A 15,754-nucleotide genomic window follows, 5' to 3' on the forward strand; every position below is an offset into this window, starting at 1 on the left:
TTGCGTTTAGATTGCATGTTTCCTTATCCTTACTTTATGAGGAAGAAAATTATTTCAGTAGTTGTTCCCGGTCAGGTGTGAATGATTTGAGTGTCAAAATGGAACTCGTGCTGTGAGAGGTACCTTTACAAATGGCTTTCCATAGTTAAACCACAACTTTAGACCAGAGTTTTGAATACGGGATATAGTATTAAAAAATATATTTGTGTGTTGTAATGTGGCGAGCAAAATGACTAACAGATTCATAATGCACAAATTATTGTTTTGTTATTATTATTAGTTCATGAGATTATGTCTGTATGAATCTCAAAATAAACTGTTAAAAACTGACCATGTTTAAACCTGCTAAAAAGCAAATAGCCCTTTCAAATGACGACGTAAGAAATAAAATTAAAAATTTAGAAAAAAACCTTTGTTCGTCTTTAATGGATTTTGTCCGAAATTTGCTGGACGGTTGCCTTCCCCCCCCCTTTCACTAGTAAAAATAAATCATGATGCCGGGTTTCCTTTTGATATCAGGATAAAAGTATATTTCCTCGCATGTCCTTACCAGCAGCTATGGTCATGATGATGCCGCTGATGGTTTCATATAGAGATAGACAGAAAAATAGATAGAGACATATAGAGAGACGGAGAGGGAGAGGCGGAGAGAGAGGGAGAGAGTGTGCGTGTGTGGGGGGGGGTGTGAATGGCAGAGAGAAAGGGGGAATAAGATAAAAATTGGTGTTTTTCTTTCTTCCATCTACTTCATTGATTCATTTGGGGGTTTGTTCTCTCCAGTATCTCTCGTATTCTTTCATTTTTCTTTCTTTCTTGATATCGTCACACTCCCTCTACCTAATTCTCTACCTTAATCACGATATCTCCCCCTCTCTCTCTCCTTTCCTCTCTCCATGCCATTCACATGCACCATTTTCTTAGTTCTTGCTTCTTTGTGTCTTATTTTATTCAAAGTTCTTTTTTAGAATAATGAAAAATAAAACCCGGTTCTTAATGGAAATGTTTGATTGTATAGCACTGTCATAGGAGGAAACGACAACCACGACCATGGCAACGAGAATACCTTTGAAATTATATTCTAACAGTACTTCTATTGAAAATGAATTTTTCGTACCGATATATGCTTACATCAAAATTGTTTTCGTTATTCAATATATTTTTTCCTGCAATTTCCTCGTTGCTTCAATTCCTTGAGGGGAAGTTAAAGCCGGATGTGTGCGTCTTATCATTTTTAGATGAGTCATAAACAACCTCTTAACACCTGCAAAACGGCATCTCTGCGTTTATTTTCTCTCTTTTTCGTATCTCAAACACTGAAGTAAAAAAGAAAAAGAGAAAAGGCGTCTTCTGGGAGCAGGGGAGGCATGGGAGGACAGGATGTAGGTCCTCAAGCAAAAAGAGTCAATATTTACCTGGAGAAGATCTCATCATGTTTACACGACGTTTTTAGAGGGGCCATAATTTCTTTCTGCGGCCCTGGCCTATATGAAGACACCCCCATAGCAAGTAGAATTCCCCGAGCGTCTATTTTGTTACACCTATACCCCCAACCGGAGCCATCGATCAAGCCGGCTTCATTTAGATTCACGTAGGTCCATGCAAGTACAAGGGTTTAAAGAAAATATCTCGTTTTAAATAAGGTAAAATGTTTTCCTGGCAGCACACACTAATTTTTAAGGATTTGAAATAAATCCCGATCGGCAGTGTATTTTGACCAAAAATTTGATTTAGTATTGAATATTTGATTTATTTTTAGAAATAAAATGCAGATTTTATCAAAATATTACGCTGGTCAATATTCAAAGCCCACCTTGATTTATTCTTAAATCTTTGAAATGAAGAGATCATTTATCTTCTACAATATGGACATAAATCACACAAAAGAGGGTGACACAAAATGTATTTATGGGTGTGGTCCGTCTGCAGAATATCCTTAAAGGTTGATTTGTCTTGTTTCCTCTATCTTTTTTTTTACCTTTCAGTACCACGGATCATATCATGTGACGAAACTTGCTTTTATAAGAAGAATGTCCACTCAGCAAAACCCACTAGATATCTTGAAGAGATGATTAGATGTGAATAGAAGAAAAAAGCAGTTTCTTGGCATATATTTCTTGGTGCAATGACCGGTCACCATCTGTCAGTTTGTAGTCGTCACAATTTATAGAAATATCGCTCTATTGGTACCTGAGAGGACATGTTTGATTTTGAAAAAAAAAACCTATTCAAATTATTACGACTTAAACCATCAATATCACGGAACAAATCCACTCTACTACCATTGCTAATGGGGAATATCCACTCTACATGATGGTATCTTTAAATATCAGAACGGTATATTTTGATCAAGAAAGCAAATAGCACAAGGTAAACACACAAACCATGTGTAACAGTGTCTTGTCTTTCTGCAATTTCAAATATAAATATAATACAAGCTCTCTGACAAAAAAGAATATTTGCAAATTGATGTTATCGATGGGAATCTATTTTCGTCCTTCATTCTACAAGGAAAGCGAAATTAGATAAAGTTAAAGATCGAACGGTTTCTTAAGAAAACACAGCACGCCATGACAATCACGTGGAGTTTGCATGACGAGCGCGGCGACCCTGAAGATATCACAAAGTCAAATATTGACTTTTGAACGGGGAAGTAAAGAGGTGTTCAAGAGGGTTGAATTTCACTCCTAAAAAGGAAGGAAAAAGTGAAACCTTGAAGAAACTAAATGATCGATCAGCGATGTATTTCCGTTAGTTTGAACATGGTTTGTCATAAATTGTGATTTCTTGTAAAGTACGCCGGCGGCAGGTAGAAAAAATCTACAACAAGAATAGGGGGCCGAATGACGATGCAGTATCTAGCAAGGGATTTTTATAAACAGGTCGTGCATGATTTTACACAAAGTTATCTACCTTAGATATTAAAATACCTCGCTCTAATGAACACCCCTCGACGTGTCTTATCTTAGTAAAAGAACAATCACCGTGGATTTTAAAAAGGTAAATTTGCTCTCGACTTTGATAAAAAAAACATGCAAATATGATTTCCCAACCGACACAAAGAAAAGTTGAGAAGTGACCTTGCAATACCAGGGGCCCGTTGCAGAAAAAGTTGCGTTTAAACGCAAGTCAAAAAATCAATCGCAAGTCCCAAATGCGCGCTGTTGATTGGTTGAAAATCAAGTTGTGCATGATTTTTAGAGTTGCGATTGATTGCAACTCTTTCTGCAACGGGCCCCAGTAGTTTCATATCTTTCGTAGATAGCATTCGTCCGAAGCTCTTCATAGCCCAAATAAGTATTCGGCATTACATGTAATTAATTGGAAAATTGTAATTGTTTTCAATTCTGATTCTTGAAAACAATGTCTGACTATGTGTGTGTGAGGGTGTGTGTGTGTGTGTGTGAAATTCCAGCTAAGGCATGGCGGCTTGTCATTTTTTAAATCCCACCTACACCCGACAAAAGATATTATAATTGGTATAGTGTGGAAAATCTGTCTATCTAGTAGTTAAGGCACTGTCGTTCTAAGCTGGGGGCCCCGGTTCGATTTCCGGCAGAGACATTTTTTCGGCATCATCAATTTTTACAAAAGGATAGATAGCTCTGGGGAACCTTGATTTAAGCTACGCCTACCATTGTTCTCTTCTTCCATTTCTTTCACAATATATATAATAATTATCATTTTGATTTTTTTTCAATAATCATTTCAAATTAATTGAAATAATCCTGTCTGCTCCCAAGTTTTTTTTTATAGAAATATCCTTTTGCAACCGTGCTAACTTCTAAGTTGTTCCTATGTCAAACAAGGTGCCTGTTTAAAATAGTCTATTTTTAAATTCAGTGAACGACTTGAACGAATTATCGTTCATTTTGATCTCAATCATTATACACTATCCGCATCAGGTAAAGTGAAAATGAGATATGTTATATATTTTTCAATACAAATTTTATAATTTGTCAGTCAATTATATTATTGTTGCTTCAATCCTACGCTACCAGGGGAAATTGGGTTATCTCATTCACAAGAACAAAACTTTAAAAAAGTCCTCACTATAGAAATACCATTTCATTCATTGTAATTGTAAGATCATACGTTTCAGATGACGACAGGACATCAAAAGACGAATTTGTTGCTGCCGGACAAATTTGTGAGAGGTATAGGCGGAAATTTAATACTATTCAGATGATGTTTAATCTTCTCGTAATAACGCCCCTGCTGTGCGTTAGACGACCTAAATTCTTTAAAAAAAACACAAAAAGATATAGGTTTTGACCCATTAATACCCGTATTGACAGACTTTATAATGAATTATCCCCGCTGTGCAATATTTTGAATACACGAAAATTTGCTGAAAGCAATTTCAACTCGACCTATAAATCGATGCATTTCTTTTACTTTATTGAAGTCACGGAAGTGAAACTATTAAGTATGTTTTATCAAGGGCATCACAAGCCCCTCCCTGTGAAGGATATTGTTTCCGCCACGCGTTTACTTTCAAGGTTGCAGCTTTTAAGTAATTTCTATTTCATGTTGTTTCTGACATATCGCATTTATCATCGAATTTCCTTTAATGCGTAGCATGATGGATCGCATGTTCGTTATTGATCGAAATGTTTTAACGACCGAGGCGTTACTTTCCTACCATAGTCAATATTTTTATTGCTCTTTCATTTCAGCTATAGAGTTCGCTTGACTATGTTGGGGTTTCTTATCATGATGTGTGGCGGGTGTCAGCTATAGTTTCTTAAAGTCAATATTCTGAGATGAAATGCAAGGTTTGCATTAAGATCTTCGTTTGCTTTTGGGATTATTGTTTCAAATTTCATCGCATGAACCTGGGAAGTTATGACGTAGATTTGACTACAACCGGAAACCTCTAAATCTGACTGGTATCGTTCGCTCTAATTCATCTTCTCCGACCTTATACCATTAAAGTGTTATTCGTTATTATCTTCCAATCCTATATTTCTTCCAGTATTTGTCCATGTTTCTAAGTATTTATTTCCGTTCTATTGCTATAGTCTTTCCTCTTCTCCCTTATTTCTTTTGAGATTTGTCCTTAACACACGTTAGGAGCATTCGTGAATATTTATTGGTTTAGGATATCTTACATTCCTTTTGACTTTTCACCTTTCTTGACTCGACTACAAAGAAAGTTCAATATATCCAATTCCTGTAAAATATGCCTAACATCTAATGTGTCCATCTCCTTGTTTCTTGGCTAAATAATCAAACCGCCCGCCTTCTTTTGTGTTTCATGTTGTGGCTATACTTGAGAAAAAAATCTCGCAGCCCAGTTTCTATTTCGAGGAAATGTGTTAAGAGTACATGACTTGTTTCCATGTTTCGCGAGCAGCAAACATTTTCCAGGAAATGGTTCATCGGAGCGAATGATCCCTTAGGCATCGGACAATTTGGAAAATTTACGAGGAGAGAGGGGGAGAAAACAAAGAAAGGAGGCCAGGAGGGATGTAGACAGAAACAAACACAGATACTGAAAGAAAGAAAGATAAAGGGTTTGTATGTCTGTTGTGGGTGTGTATGTGTGTGTGTGAATGATACATGACTGTACACACACACTTACACTCACATATATATAGAGAGAGAGAGGGAGAGAGAGAAGGGGAGGGGGAGAAAAGAGAGAAGGGGGGGGGGGTAATGGAGGGGAATTCATAGTAGCACTGTCTTTCCAACTTGTTGATCCCTGATTACATTATCTGAATAAGCTGGTATTAAAAAAACTTTGATGACCTACTGTATGTTCTAAACGTCATGACTCAACACAAGCACAATAAAGACGCTCACAAAGTTGTACGGAGCTCAAGCTTATTTTGTTTAACAAGAAGCAAGGCTGATGAGACTAATATTTTTTTTTAATAATTGGAATCCTACTAAATACCACACACCCCAAACATGTCAACAGTTCGAGATTTCGTTGAAACAATACCGCTGTAATTAACGCGAGTGGTATTCGTTTTTGAAAGGTGATATTATGCAATGTCTAGCCTATCGCCAATAGCTGGATAACAAACTTAGAGCATGAAGCTACAAACATGACAAACACAGCTCCATGCTCAGAGAAAAAGTCTTCTGCATATTTCTCGTGAGTGAGGTATGTCTCCTTTTTCTTCGCCATCAATTTTATGAAGATGGACTACGTGAAATCCTATCCTTTTGGCATTGAAAAGAAACTATTCACTCCGGAAACCCCTTCTTGTCAAATTAATGTTACTAAAAGCCACCTCTTCTTCGCCTACTTCCAAATGCCCTCTGTCTCTCCTTACAGATGCTCTTCGCACGAAATGTTTGGTGACATCATACCTGTCATATTACAGGGTATAGATCTTTGGAGATACAAGCACTTGCCAGAAGGGATAATAGATGGAACTTTGGAACTATTAGAATGAAAAAAAGATGGAGTGAAAGACAAAAGGAGAATGATCGAAAGGATTCGCACATACTCTAAAACATGAATGCGCAAAGTGTCCCCAATATTGACCAAAAAGGAGGTCATGCAAGTCTGTTTAATTGAATTAAGATATTGCTGCGGAGCTTGGATGTACGGGGTAGCCTCTCTCAAAACCACAAAGAAATGGCAAGCAAAACAAAGATAAAAGAATGATGGGGGACCTGCCCCCCCCCCCTCCCCTTGATCCGTGCATGTATTTTAATGCGAAAAATCACTCAAGATTTCAAAAAATGCGCACAACATAATAGTTTGCAGCTAACTGAAGGTATTTATTATAGTTGTAGTTTGTGTATCGCCTATCTTGCTGAGCAAGGTATAAAGTAAAATAAATGTAGCATAACGTTGTTTTTGCTATACTTTATTTCTTATTGGCTGCGGAAAACGAAATGTAGCCTAAACCGGACAAAACCATTAAGATTTGAGGTAACATCTACTTGATGAGAAGGAAAAATTACTGATTTTACCATGCCGAGGTTATTGCCTGCTATTTCGACACTGCAGCATTGGCTATCTTGCCAAGTCGACCAATTAAAAGATAACCGTCGATATGACAATATTTCTTTTGCTTACCAAGTTATTAATCGAGAAGGCAAGTCACGTTATCTTGCTAAAGTCGACCTCAGCAAAGTTATATGTCTACTTGATAGATGCGTTATGTTGCCAAGTCGACCTCAACAAAATTATATGTCGACTTGACGAGATACGTGCATGGTGGTCGTAGTGGTACGAAACGGGTATTGACTTTTAAGAACGTCCTCTTTAAAGGTAAAAAGCAGAAGGCAGTAGTTGCAGCAAACAATGAGAAAATCTTTTGAATCAAGGTTAATTGTCAAAATATTACCATACGTTAACAGAGATGCTTAGTGTAAATTCTTCTTTGTAAAATCATGAAATATTAGCTCAAAATCGAGAATTCTGATGATCACTGGCACAAAAAGGCATATGAGGGACAGTGTATCAACATTGCTTCGAAAAATACCCGACATTTGATGGAATTCCGTGCTTATTCTTCTCATTAGTCAGCAATTACGCATTTCTTCCAGAGCTATTTGACACGTATTTTTTCTTATACATACAAACATTTTGGTGGTAATTTCATTGGATTCTGTTTGAACTCATTTTGAGATCGTTACCACAACTTGTATTTATCTTTAAACGCTGCCCGTCTTATGAAAGGATCCATCAAATTTCCTCACGCTTAGTTAGCTGGCGTAGGTCTCGCATTATGAGAGTAATATTATCCCATCTATCTTGCCTGGATGAAACCACTGATCAAAAGACTTGCGAGAAGATGATGGGACTTTAATTCTTTATTACCCGGTAGGCTTCAGATGTCGCACTTTGTATTTCCACCCCGGGATTTCCACTGGCTATGAAGGGGAGGCAAAATGCCCTGATTTAGTGTCTTTTGTGAAAGTGCTCCTTATCACGCTCCTCAAATAATAGGAGCTCTCGCCAAAAACACATCGTGTTTTGTTGAGAATTTGTCAAGAAAGAAATCTAAAGGCATAAATTATATATCACATGCATGTAAATGGTAATCGTCTTATTATTCTGTGCGAAAAGCAGAATACGTTCCTCTTGCATACTCATGTAAAAGCAAGGTACTGTTGTTTGCCGTCACATGTACAGACCCAACATCAAAGTGATATTTGCGGCAACTGCAAAACTGGGTAAATTTACCAACAACGTGCAGTTGTCAAAATGTACCTTTTAAATAGTCTCTGCACATTTCAGTAACTGCGCCGTGTTGATAATTTATCGAAATGTGACATCTCAAGGGGCCTAGTCCCAACCCCTACCCAGGCTCCAACCCCACCTCTACATAAGTGAGTTTACTATAGCAGATTATTATTGTTACAAGCGACATAGCATGTACAGGATCAGAAATCAAAGAGGGTTGCAAAGGGAGTCCATAGGGTTTGATCTCTTCATATTAGCTACAAAATGCTTCAATCACTCTCTCGCTACCGACCAAATACGGCCGATTGCTTATTCGCAATTTGATCAGAGTGAGAAATCTTTCCATGCAGTCGTTGCATCGGGAGGAACTTAAAATATAGCAAATCACGAGTCCATGCTTCAACCCTGTTTTGTCCTAACTTCCCATCGCTTTCTCCACGCTTCATCTGTAACTCTCTTGTCCTAAATTGTGGACGCTTCATTCTAGGGTACGTCCCTCCGGCCCTCCATCGACCGGGGACACCGGCGTGCTCATCCAGGCGGTAAATGGCTGCCTCTTCTTCTCTTCTTCATCTATTCTGTGTCGTTCACTCCTCTCTATTTTTTTTAATTTTATATATAGTCTTAGGCCTGGGTGACCTTGTCCTGACTATATACATCTTGAATGTGATTATATAATGTTTACCTTGTGCAAATTGAAATTACTCTTGAACAGGTATTCTCCAATAATCTAGGAATTTAACTGTCATGGTTGCAATGAATGGATGGATGAAGAAAAAAAAATAAATGAAAGAGAGGTTAAGTAATCTCAGGTGGAAAAAAAATGGTTGTGCCCACTCCACCATCTCTCTTCTGAATTATACCCACTCCTTCCAGTCTAATTCCTTTGTAGGGGAAAATGGGTATTTATTCACCTCACCTGTATTTATTCACCTCACCTGGGTCGAGTGCAGGATAACAGTAGGAATAACACAGACTTGGACCACGATCCTTTATTTCAAAAGCCACACTTAGAACCGCAGGGCCATGGTGTCATTACGTTCTATCAAGCCACGGTGGTTTTGAACGTGATTGAGGGGATTTGAGTGTATGTCATACCTATGTCCGTTAGATAAAGTAATACGTAAGTGAAAACACCCTTGACCAAGACCGATTTACGCAATGTATGCTTCACAAACATGCATGTTAACTTTTTACCGAATATTGGATACATTTCTGCTCTAATGTCTTTTTTTCCTATTCTCTGAAGAAGGATTTCCTTTAATGTCCCTTTGAGTAATTTTGTTTTCCTAAAATGAGAAAACATCGAACTCAAAATGATTGCCATGCATGCAAAGATGTGAGCTAATGGCCTACAAGAAAAACTAGATGGGCACTGTGGTTATACGTTATGATTATGACAGAGGGTGACCAGAGACAGAAAAAAAGGAAGAGAGAGAGAGAGAGCAAGACAGACAAACTTAAAAAAATTCTGAGAGAAAGATAGGGAAGGAAAAAAAGAAGAGTCAGAGAAAGAGATACTGAAACACCCTAATGGTGATGATTATTTTAGACACAAATCGATGAAACCTGCTTTTCCCCGAGTTGGAATGTCACTTCATTTCTTTCTCTCCGATGAAGAATTTCGAATTGGGAGTTACAGATGGAGGTCAGATACATGCAAAAGAAATTCAAGAATCATCTAAATGCATGTAGGATCTCATGTTTTTAGATAATGTAAAAGGAAAAAGGAAGCAGGCCAGTAGGAAGAAAGGGGGGGGGGGAATAGACATTTGAGCTTGAACATAGTTGACGGCCGATGATCAATGAATTTTATCGAATTCTGCCCATTCTTTTCTGCCTTAGAACGTTGAGGTTGGGGGAAAACCAGAACGCGACCTGGAGAGAAGCAAGGCGAGGTTGTTGCAGTGAATGGTCAACCAACCAATTGTCAGCATTTTTGGTCGTGTACTCAACAAAAAAGTAAGTCCCCCTCATCACAATACTGTAACCTTCGAAAGGTTGTTTTAATTTCAGTCGTCGTTTTTCACGCTCGTTGTTTTAGCAACTTCTGCGAATTAAAGATACAGAGATTACTTTTACAGTCACAAGAGTCATTTTCTTGTCGCTTTAGTAAGAGATTGGGTTTGTGATTGTGTGTGGGTGTGTCTTTTATGGTGCTTATATTGCTGTTTTATCCATCACTTAGCCACTCCACATGAAAATTTGATAACATGATTTCATGAGCACAATTTCAGTGACGTATCGTCTTAGTGTAAAAAAAACATGAAATGTAAGTGTCACCACCTGAATTTCTCGGAACCAATATCCCCCTCCCCGGGATCCGCCACTATTGTTTTTTTTTAAACATAACTTCATTTCGAATTGATAAGTGCCGGACTCCGACCCTCCCTTCTTCTCTCTTCATGCTATGCTCAACCTTGCGAAAAATGGTGGCGTGGTGGTATACAGCCTTCTTCATACTAATGATTCTTCTCTCTACCCCCGGGGGCCACTTCTATTCACGAGTGGATACCATGCGCGACCATGGGGTCTCGAAAAGCACCCTAAACACGTAATTTCCATATTCTGAAAATGCACCCCTTAACAAGTATTGGCGTGTGAAACCCTACCCTTAACAAGTATTGGAAACAAAACAATACTCTTGGCAAATATTCCCTGAAATGAACCCCTTAACAAGTACAGGAATGTTTTATTGTTACGGGTCCTTCGGTCGTCGGCTTTACCTTATTTGGTTTAGTACGACCCCACCTTCTACACCTCGCGCAAATCGGACTCTAAACACAAAGTTATGGGGCAAAAAGGACATCCTTTATAAAACTTTTTAATTTTGTTTTATTATCCCCGCAAATTCGACCCTAAACACGTAATTTTCCTAGCGAAATAGATACCCTTTTTTCATTATTTTTGTGTTTTTGACACCCTTATCACGTTACGTACGTAACGTGCCCTATCGTGAAAAAGACATCCTTTTTACGTGTTTTTTTGGTCGCGCATGGTATCCACTCGCCAATGTAAGTGGCCCCCCGGGCTCTACCCCCTCCTGCCCTTCTACTTTCCTCATTGCCTTCCCTTTTTACTCCATTCTACCATATACACCCGTTCGTCTTCCCACTTTATGTCCCCTTGTCCAAAACAACCGCAGTGCGAATACTCGAGCCGTGTCGATTTCATTGGGGATTGGTAGGCCTTAGAGTGTGACACCCTTGACCTCGCCAAGAACACTCCTCCGAGACTTTCATCGTGGAGAATGTGGATGTCAGCGAAAAAAATATATATAAGGGGGAGGGGGTGACGATTACGGTCGACGATATCAGTGAGAGAGTACATAAATGCTTTTTTAAAGGCTAAGAAATGAAATAATTTGGGGAATATTAGGGTCTTTAGGAATAGATTAGAGGGAACGTTCGTCGTCGAGAACGTGGATGTCAGCGAACAAACAGCGATCACGGTCGACGATGTCAGTGAGGGGTGAGCAGACAGACAGAGAGAGAGGGAGAGAGGGAGAGAGAGGGGGGGGGTGAAAAATAGAAGAAATTGGGACAATACCTAAAGGAATAGGCGGGAGGACAGAGTAAATATTAAAGAGGAAATCGGAAAGATGGAGAATATGAGAGGGGAGGAGCGAGGAAGAGAGTGAGAGGAGGAGGCGGAGAGAGAGAGTGGCAATGATGGGGAGATTGTGTAAGAGAGCGGGACGGATGGAGAGAGAGAGGGAGAGAGAGAGGGAGAGAGCATGCTGGATGGGGAATGCAACAGCCAGGAATATAGAAGAAGGGTTGTGAGACAAAGAAAAAGAAAATCCAACTGACAATGTGGAAATTCCCGGGCGTGGGACCCCTTGGCGGGAAACCCTCTTCAGGGAAGTGGCAAAAGTGATGTCAATCGTCTGTTCTTCACACGAAGAGGGGTGCCTTTGAGCACATATTGAGAATCTTGATTAGCTCTTCCAAGGCAAAGTTGCGTGTTGTCACCCAACAAAGTCCTCCAAACAGCACGCCAGCATGCTTCCATGTACGAGTTTAGAAAAAAAAATGAGGGTGAAAAGGAAAAGAAGACTCGCCAACTTTATGATCGATCGACCCGGGGGAAAGATTCGTGAAGGAGGCCCTGGTCACTAATGCCTCCAAGTCAGATTGTATCGTTTTCTGATGTTAGTGCACTTCCATCTTATCTTTATGACGAATCGGCATAATCGGACAATAAAACTAAAAAGCTATGACTACGTTTTCAGGGCTCCGTCTTACAGAGTTGCGATTGATCCGATCAGCTATAACTCCGGACGGCCAGCAACACCAACATCTAAAATGTATGCTTAAAATATTTCCCGGATACTTATGATGTACAGTGCGTCCCAGAAAAAATGAAACTGAGATTAAGCGATGATTTATCATAACCTATTCACATATACAATAGACAAATGACCTACCAATGTAAAGCTTAGAATCTCCTCTTTCGTCTGAAATTACTTAGATTATTTCTCATTCATGCATGGGTGAGCAAAAACAATTTGAAGGAAGGGTACCAAAAACTCATTTGGCGGGGGGTATGTGAATGTTAAAAAGAAAATCACATGCCTTAAAAGTTCAATATCTGTTCTTTTATTTGATACCTTAATCACAATAAATGGTCAAGAAGTAAAAAAAAGTTATGTTCCCTCGAAACAATGGTTGTATTTCCATAATTTCATTACATAAACGTGTTTTTACCGGTTTCCCACAGAAGCTATCGCATGGTTTACAAAAGACTTAATGCATGGCTGATCGTCAACAAAACGGAGTGTCGAGTGAGTTTGAACGCTAGCCTGTAAAATCTCTTCACTTTAGGAAATTATTGAAACTCATGCCTCATTTAAATAACCAGAACTTTGTTATTTCTTGACCATTTTCTGTAATTGAGGTATCAAATTAAAGAACAGATACTGAACTTTTTAAAAATGTGGTTTTCTTTTTGAAGCCAAGATACAGCCCGCCAAATGAGTTTTTGGCATCCTTTCTTCAAATTGCTTTATCAGATTAAATAGGATATTCTAAGCTTTACAATGGTAGGTCATTTGTCTATTGTATTTGTGATTAAGTTATGATAAATCATCGATAAATCTGGGTTTCGTTTTTTGTTAGACGCACTGTATATGGATGCATTCACCATTCTCTATAAGATTCAGTGTGATTCTCCTTGTCTGCCGAGGGGACAGAAACAAAATCTCCTGTAGAAAAAATATGGTATGGCTGGATTTTCCTTACACATGAGATTGATTAGATAACTTTTTGTAAGACAGGGGTCACAATATTTTCATATCTCTACGTAATACATGCTTAAAACCACGGTCGATGTTTGTGGCAGGTTCCTGTTGAAGAAAGAGATGTATTCGAACGCAATTAAAGATTCATTTCAAATTCAAACACAACTTCACTTTCAACCAATGACATACGCGAATCAGGGAATCGTGTAAATGACTTGTGATCATAGGAGGCGGAGCGGGGGGGGGGACGTGTCCCCCCTAAAATTTTTGTTCATAACCTTTTTTTCGCTTGCTTGCTTGTCAACAAATTTTTGGTGGTTGATAACCTTTTTTTTTCTTGTCAAATGTATTTTTCGGTGGTCCCCCCTAAAATTTTTGGCTTCCGCCGCCAATGCTTGTGATTGATTGTTACGAGTTTCGATTAAACGCAACTATTTTTGCGACGGGTACCTGGTAATACATACGTTCACAACCCTGTTTTATGTCAGGGAATGGAAAATATTGGTCACACCCAACGAATCATGAAAATTTCCACGTTAAAATTGGATAGTACATGGACCATTTTAAAAAGATGAACGTCGTCATCATTCCGAAATTTTGAATGATATTATATTTGTGATATTGAAATTGAAAAAAATGAAATTGAATTGATACATTTAATAGTATGATAATGACCAGTTCCTTTGGAATCAGAAATCGTCATCATCTGATAGTAAGAAATTTTACCTTTTTTTTCTTTTTTAAAGTCTACTGGGGCCGTTACCTTTCTATATTTAGGCATCAATGTAGGAACTTTGGTCGTAAATTATTTATTGATCTCCGTGCAATATGAAAAGATGACCGATTTGAAGCATTTTTCAAATTGTGAGAAGTTCCCTACCCCATACACCCCCTCTCTGAGTGCGTCTCACCTACCCAATTCATTACTAGATTATATGAATATGTATTCTCTAGAAGCGGCGTGGTGAGAAATAATATGTTTTATTTGATAAGTAATATGATTGCATCGGGAAATGTATCGTTATCGGGTGATGGCTGCTAATTTGGAGGTGCCGTGGCCGAGTGGTCTAAGGCGCCTGGTTATACATGAAAAAGTCCGGGGTTCGATCCCCGGCGCGGCAGCTATGCCCGTGAGCAGGGCGTTTAATCTACAATGCTCTTTATCTTGCTTTCAAATAAATAGAAATGCTATATGCATTAATGGTAACTAGGTGTGAACATGTTTTTTTTTATATTGTTCGGAGCCAATTATATTAAATTGCTCATTACAGTTGTCAATTTTATCACTGCACTTTTTCCTACACGAAATGTTCCTCTCAATGCCCCAAAACTATTGTCGACAAGAGGGTACTTTTCGTAATTATATCAGTGTGTTAAAAATCAAATTATGGCCTGAGACCATTCAAAAAGCTCAAATGGTTTGATAAATAACACGAGTGCATAATTGTGCGTGGTCTAATTAACCTCCTTTTGGCAATTGCATATTACTCTCGGGGAGAAAAGAAGGAAGTTTGTGGGGAAAATGATGGAAAGGGCCTGACGGTTGAGAAGCCCGAGGTTGTAATTTCCCAGCTGGTAAGCTTCCCAGTATTAATTACAGGTAATTGATCATTTTTTTGATCGAGTGACTCTATAAGAAAGGTCATTTTGTACCAATCTCTTTTTTATTATATATTATCTCGAAATTTCCTAGGATGACTGTTGTAAACTAAAAGTTCACGATTATTCGTTTTTCCTCATTTTACTTTGTAAATAGAGAAAACAAGAAAGAAGAAAGGCAGGTCCAATTATTTATCCCTTTTGCACCCATCAACAGAGTCGACATAAAGAGCAACACAAAACTTATATATATATATATATATATACATGTATATATATATATATATATATATATATATATATATATATATATATATATATATATATATATATATATATATATACATATATATATATATATATATATATATATGTATATATATATATACATATATATATATATATTATATATTATAGGACTATATATAATCTTCCATTACATGTAAATCGCACACATTCAAGCTCAATCATTACACAAACAAACACTTCTTTCTATTTCATAACATATTTTCATTTCGCATTTCAGACTCATTAGAAAAAAGTAAAAATCTTCATGATAACCTTGTTATTTTGTGAATATAAGAAAAAAGATTTAAAAAACCTAGTTGATATGGCCGGTTAGAGAACGAATAAACGAATAAGTAAAAAAAAAAGATAGAAAAAGAGAGAGAAAGAAGACAAAAATTGAAATTGGTAAAATAAATAGAACGACAGAAAGAGAGAGGGGTGAAGGGAAATGGAACATTTGTTTTTTTTTGAAA

Source organism: Lytechinus variegatus, chromosome 1 (assembly GCF_018143015.1).
Source record: "Lytechinus variegatus isolate NC3 chromosome 1, Lvar_3.0, whole genome shotgun sequence".
In the NCBI taxonomy this organism is placed as follows: domain Eukaryota; kingdom Metazoa; phylum Echinodermata; class Echinoidea; order Temnopleuroida; family Toxopneustidae; genus Lytechinus; species Lytechinus variegatus.